This window comes from Opisthocomus hoazin, chromosome 1 (genome assembly GCF_030867145.1).
Source record: "Opisthocomus hoazin isolate bOpiHoa1 chromosome 1, bOpiHoa1.hap1, whole genome shotgun sequence".
NCBI lineage: Eukaryota > Metazoa > Chordata > Aves > Opisthocomiformes > Opisthocomidae > Opisthocomus > Opisthocomus hoazin.
Window position 1 is genome coordinate 106,867,561 of NC_134414.1, and position 6,706 is coordinate 106,874,266.

At 48.3% G+C, this 6,706-nt stretch overlaps 1 protein-coding gene across 2 annotated transcripts in view; it reads right to left on the reverse strand.

The window, feature by feature from the left end:
• The window catches only part of DOP1B (DOP1 leucine zipper like protein B), a 50,018-nt gene extending 49,457 nt beyond the window's left edge, over positions 1–561 (reverse strand). For both annotated transcript variants that reach the window (XM_075432248.1, XM_075432231.1), the window contains exon 1: positions 233–561. The gene's annotated coding sequence lies outside the window, so the exon portion shown is untranslated. The remainder of the gene's footprint in view (positions 1–232) is intronic.
• Positions 562–6,706: the final 6,145 nt, after the last annotated feature.

Below are 6,706 nucleotides of genomic sequence, written 5' to 3' on the forward strand. Positions count from 1 at the left end.
AGGCTCCGCCGCGGCTTCCCTCCGGCCTCACCTGCCGGGCCGGGGCCGCCCGAGGCTGCGGCAGCGGCGATGACGGGAGGGTGGGTGCGGGGGGGTGCGGTGTGCCCCGGCGCTGCCCCCTCGGCCGGGCCCCCCCCGGCGGGTCACCCCGTATCCCCCCGCCCCTCCCCAAACACGCGCCTGCCCGTCGAGCCCGGGCGCGGCGGCTCCCTCCTCCCCGCCACCCCCGTACCTGGGACGGGCCCCGCAGACCTCCCGGGACGGCGGCGACGTGTCGCGGCCCGGCGCGGGACGGGGACGGGCGGCACCCCGCAGTCTCTGTGGCAACAGGAGGGAGGAAAAAAAAAAAAACAACCCACCCCAACCCGCAAACCCCTCCCGCTTCCCCAGGGCCGCGCCGCAGCCGACAGCTGGGGCGATACCACTGAACACGGCGCGGGGGAGGGGGAAGCTCGTAGACCGGCGCAGGAGGGCTCCGGCTGTCCCCGCCCCGCGGCGGTCGCTCTCGTCTTCACCCGCTGACAAGCAATGAAGGGAGGATGCCGGTGCCGGTGAGCGACACAGCCCGGAGCGGGTTATCCGCTACCCCCCCGCGGGGAAATGGTACAACCCGGTGGCCGGGCCCGGACTCCGAGCGCCCCCTGGCGGCCCAGGTCTGAGCCGGAGCCGTGTCTCCCCCCGGGGCCGGCCGCGGGTGTCCGCGTCCCTGCGCGTCCCTGCGCGTCCCGGGCTGCTACCGGGTGCCCCGGGCCGGGCGCCTTGCAGCGCCCGCCTTCCGTGGGAGCCGGTGGGGGCACGCTGAGCAGTTCTGCTTCCGTTCCAGCCGGTGTTAGGCGTGAAGCGCTGCTGACAAGTTCTGGAGACGCAGCTTTCGCGGGGATCCGGCTGTCACGGTTGTCAGAGGCTGAAGTTCAATGTAGGAAGCCCTCCGGTTCTTTACAAAGGGCTTGAAAGAAAGTTAATGTGATAGATTTTTAGTGCTCCTACAGCAAAACAAGAGAAACTAGCAAAAATACCCACAGAAAGTAAAATACATGATCTTGCCAGGCAAGGATTTATATACTGTGGAAACACACTATTTAACCTCAGCTTTTCTTTTTTCTCTCCTCTCTTCTCCTTGTCTCTTTTTTCTCTTATCCTCTCCTCTCCTCGTCTCCCCTCTCCTTGTCTCTCCTCTCTTCTTCTTTTCCTTTCTTTTCTTTTATTCTATTTGCTTCTTTTCTTTTAACATGCGGGCAGAACATAAACCCGGTAGTTCAAAGGAGCTGAAAAAATAAAGAAAAATCCACCTGTTCGTTAATTCAAGTTGAGATAATAGAAACTGCTAAGATTTTGATGGATACTGTTTCAGGAATGAGCTCCAGTAAGTTTTAAGTTCATATACTCTATTATTTTCTCGAGACCACCTTCCCAGCCACATTTTAGTAAAACAATTTAGCATGTTATTCTTCAAGCAAATGAAAACCACAGTTACTGGCAGCTAAAGAGACTGCCCTTCGCACGTGCTGGAAGGACGGAAGCCAGGCAGGAAGGCAGGAGGCCTTCCACGTGCACTTCCATCCCCCAGCTGCGTACATCTCCAAAAGCTGGGCCAGGCACCAAAAAGCGCTGCTCGCCGAGCTTCAGCAGGTGCTATCTCACGATAAAATCCGAGCAGCTGTTCCCAGGCTTCCACGCAGCCTGTGTGGCTCTCGCATGCTTCGTCTGTCTGGGAAGCCAGCGCCCGCCCGCAGCGCTGAGGTCAGCGTGGACACCTGGAAGGCCCGGTGGCCCCAGAGAAACGTGTAACGCCTGTGGGAGATCTGCGGGATGAAACATTACGACGTTTTGCAGTGATTTACAGCCTTATTACAGACCTGTCATCATCTTAAAAGACAAATCTTCAGAAACGGGTGGCATTTCAGGTTCTAAATTCAGATAGGGCTTCCTCCTAATGGAATAAACGGACTTTGTCATCTGAAGGCAACATTTTTTCCCTAGGTATACAGGACTACAGATATATTCAGTACCAAGGGCATCAAAATAGCTTATCTTTCTGAACTGCAATGCCATCAATTGAAGTTTCCATTTCTAAAATGTAGTTTTTTGTAACTTTCAAGGTAGCATAGTAGTTCTTGGAAGGACTACTACATAGAAGTTCTTGGAATAGTTCTTGGGAATGAAGGTCAGTGCTTTTAAATATGTGCCCGACAGAGCAAAGAACTTGTATTTTTGAGGATGTCCTTAACACGTGACATTTATGTCCTAAAATATAGCATCTTAGGATATTTTAAAATTAGTTTCTGAGGGTTTGCTGTCTCTTTCAAAGTTTTTTTTCTTGCAACTTTGTGTTCTTTGACTGCACCAGTTGTATGTGGGTGCCCAACTATATTCATGTCATTCTGATTTCCACCTAACTTTGAACCCATTTGCCATTTCTACCATGAGACAGAGGCCTTCTGGAATTTCAGAGAAGCAGGCAGCCAGGTGGAGGAGAGGGAGCCTCCCAGCCTCCCGACGAGGGAACGGCTGCCGCATCAGGTCAGCTGCCGGCAGGCAACAGAGCATCTCCTGACGGAGAGGCCATGGAGGTGCTCAGACTGCTGGGACGCTTTGCTCAGAACACGCACCAAAACCAACCACACCTCCAGGCCAAGCCACTTCCTCAGCTCTGGTGCTTCCGAATCTGCTGGTTCGTGAATACTTTGAAAAATAACGCCGAATGCTGGTTTTTGTATCAGAGATTACGCTAATTCAAAGCGTGCCTATCATACTAACGATTCAAAAGACTTCTTTCCAGGAAAGGCTATAAATCAGTTTGTTACATGCACCATGGCAGCACGGCCCATGCTAAATCCTGGCCCTTGGGATGAAATCAAGTAAGATTTACTGATGTAATCACTTCTGGAGACAGCCAGGCTGCATTTCAATCTAATGAACATTCACGTTAACTTCCACGTGATGTTCACATAAATCTGTCTGGTTCGTACTGGGAAAGTCTACTCTAATTGTATATCCCTTGTCAGATTTTTTTTTTAAGAAATATGCCTTGCAATTTAAAATATGAAATTTCTACCATGAAACTATATAGAATTTCTATTATTTACTGCAGGAAGTTTAGCAAGTTGCTTGCTCTCAGTATTTTATCTCCTTAGCAGAGTCTAAAATAATATATTCACAAATAAAACACCACTGTAGCCCCTACTGCCATATGTCCTCTACATACTGTGTAACTCCAATCAAACAAAACAGACAATGCCCATCAGATCAGGGTGTGTGAGCACGCAGGTACGTACCTGAAGAGAGACAGGGTAGGATTTTCAGAGTGCTGAGTAGCCACAACTCTAGACAAGTGGGCAGGGTCCAAGGACAAGTGAACAATCCAAACTGGGAAATACGAAATCGGGTATTGTTCATTCAGGTGTAAGTGTTATGAATAGCTGACCTGGTGAAGCCATCTGTAGATGACAAAAACTGGTCTCCAAGACCAGAACTTTGTCCAGCTGACAGTTTCCTTTATTGCCAGCTCCAAAATGAAGTGTTTGCAGAACAAAAACGAAAACTGAAGAATTTTCATTGTAAAACATCATTCTTGTCCCTTCTCTTTTTTTCGTTGAGATTAAAAAGCTAAAAACATTCCTATACTAATGTGAGACTGGAGTTTTAATTGTATTTTGCATTTAAGTGTTTTAAGTAATACTGGATGGCATATATAATCTACATTTTCTTGACTCATTTTTAGGCTGAGAGGAATGCCACAGCATTCAAAGTCAGGACATTGCCTACATGTTGGGTTATACCACTATGAGAGATGGGTTCCATTAAAATTATCTGTGGACAGAAATGAATTCTCAAGAGTTCTTGTCATCTTCACTATATACATAGGAAAACACACAAATGGAAGATTTAATGAAACAACACGTTAAGCTAGGTATATTCTCTTCATCTTTTTAGGGAAACTGACCTCAAACTCTCTAGGCATGTCTATGGTCCAGTTTTGAAAACCAAATGCACTGCACTACACAGCATTGGAACCAGAAGGGATACAAAAGCCTGGCCCACGCTATAGTTATCATCATTGCAGGGGATGCAGACAGAAATTACCTGGTTGCAATCCCCTTTGGATTTGAAAACGTTTAGAGCAGACCAGTCTCCTTACTGCTTGCCCCCACGCTTTTAGATCACCGCTTCCCAAAGCAAAGCTCTGCCAAACAGCCAGCTTAATACAGCCTTTGAAAACGATGGCTGCACTGTTAACCAGCACACTGGGATGCCTGCAGCTTCTCCTTCAGGGTGCCCCAGGGGCCTTGCACACTGTTTATATCCAGCTGATGCGGCAGCAGGTTCGGCTTCCGCTCCCAAAGTTCTGCCACTGCTGCCTGACTGCATCCTGCCCGAGCCACAGCATCCCCAGGGAGCTGCCTCCACTGAGCTCTCACAATTGTGAATTCCGTTCCTTTATGGTCCTGTGTCGCCACAGCTACTGCATTGCCAGGCATTTTCTTTGGCTAATAAATTCCAAAGTAAAAATGCTAGTGACATGCTGTAAAAAGAAAAAACAGTAAATCACACGTAGAAGTTTTACAGAGTACTACAGATCATTATTATTTCATCCCTTTCCTGACCCTTAAACTTTACACAGTAATCACCCAGCAAGCGTGCCAGAATCTGAAAGCAACAAGAAGCTTCAGACACAATGGACATGGGAGCGAAGCAGGGAGGCGGCTTAAAAAAAAAAAACCCCAAACCAAACAAATTTCGGTTGAACAATGCAAGCCCTGTGCAAACGCTCAGCCCACGACACACGCTGTACAGCCTGTGCTCTGCTTCTGCCCTCAGGAAACAGTCCTCCCCTGGCAGCCCCCCCGGGACACCGGCCCTCCTGCCACTGTCACCGCGGAATGAGCTGCTCCTGCATCAGCTCCTTCCCGGCTCTGACTGGTCCCGTGAACAGCCGCTATTTTCTGCCTCTTGTTTCCACCTCCTCCAGCTGAGGTTGTGTCCACACACCTGATTCTCCTTCCTTGAGCACCGCATCACAGCCACAACGGTTGTGAAAACATCTGTCCTCTGTTCTTTCTGATCATACTAGAAGAAACTGGCTGTATTATAATCAATTTCACCATGAGCAATGACATTTCTGAATACGACTACTTAGCCACCATCTTCCACTTTGCTTCCTTACCCTGAAACAAGCTTAGTTTAACAAAGAACAAGCACCATGACAGGCCTTAATACAAGAATTTGAAATACGTCTTTAGTAAAACTTTCAAACTTACTATTTGCTGGGCTTGAATGTGAAAAAAAAACCCACCCAGATCCTGAGTTAGACTTCAGAAGCAGCTTCACAGAGCATAGGGGACACACAGAAACTAATTTGTATTTAACACTGCATACTATCCATCTGTAGTATACTCACCTAGGACTCATACAGCCCAGTCTTTGCACAAACCATATGACAGATGAAGGTTTGTCTGGAAAGTTTGTAAATGCCAACCTGAAGGGCACACAACTTCTTAAACTTAACGACCCAAGCAGCATTTCAAGTATAAAGAACTGGGTATGATTCTCCGCTGGTGAATTACATCTTTTGAAGTTGCGCACAAAGTATTACTGAATTAGAACAGCCGTGTTTAATTTTGCTGAGGTACCATCCACACAACTAGAAGAGTATACACAAACCACGGTTCTTTGCTGCGCATCAGAACGACAGTCAAGTCGCTGTGTTACCTGGATGGCTTTTGGAGCTATCATGCTGCAGGCAGTCTGCGGGTAGTACATAAAAACCATTAAAAACTTTTTACAGGGATTTTGTAACTGATCTGTTGCCCTTAAGCTAAAGGTCTCAGACATTTTTTCTTCGTTAAGAATAGATTACCATGAGAACTTTTGCGGCAGCATTCATCCTTCACTGAGCTCTGGGGCGTGACTCATTTGGCAATACTTCCACCTTCATAAAAACAATAGGTACTGTATCCTTAAAAGACGGACTAATAATTGCACCTTTGTTCTGCACTGATAAGTGATTACCAAAGCCACACACATTACTTATGTCCAATGCCTTTTGATCCAAGGCTTGCCTGAACACAAACTTTACCACAGGGAGCCAACGTAAAGCCCAGCCAGCGAAGTCATTTGGGCATTGTTCTGCTGACTCCTGACTAAGGATTAACATGCCCCTTGCCGATCTGTCATTCCCAAGGACAGCTTCAAAAGCGATGGCTGGCAGCTCCTTCAGCTTCTCATAGCAAGAGGCAGAGGCAGCAGCCTGCCCTTGCAGAGCACAGCACTGGGCCCTGGGAAGACGGGGCAGGGCCCCGGAGCCGCCGTCGTGGCTTTTGTGCTGGTAGAGAGGGAGCTGCACGGCTGGGGCCTGAGGGGGACCAACCCTATCTCACCTTACCCCAGCCCTGCAGCCCCCCCGGCCTGCCCCCAGGCTGCCTCTCGGCTCCACCTCCATAGCTCCAGCTGCCATGGCAGCCTTCCACGACTGAGCATCTGAAGTGCAATAACCAACATATTTTAAATGAGAAAACAAATTTCATGCTCTCCATGTCACCGCTTCCTCTACTTGTGATTTTGCTTGGATGACTTGCTTTGGTTACCATGATAATTATGTATTTCACCTTTACAGTTCATTTTCTCTACTACATGGAAAACACTTAATTCAGGTTTTTAATAAAGAAACTTCTGTCTGTGCAATCAATGAACTGGAAATCCTGAGGAA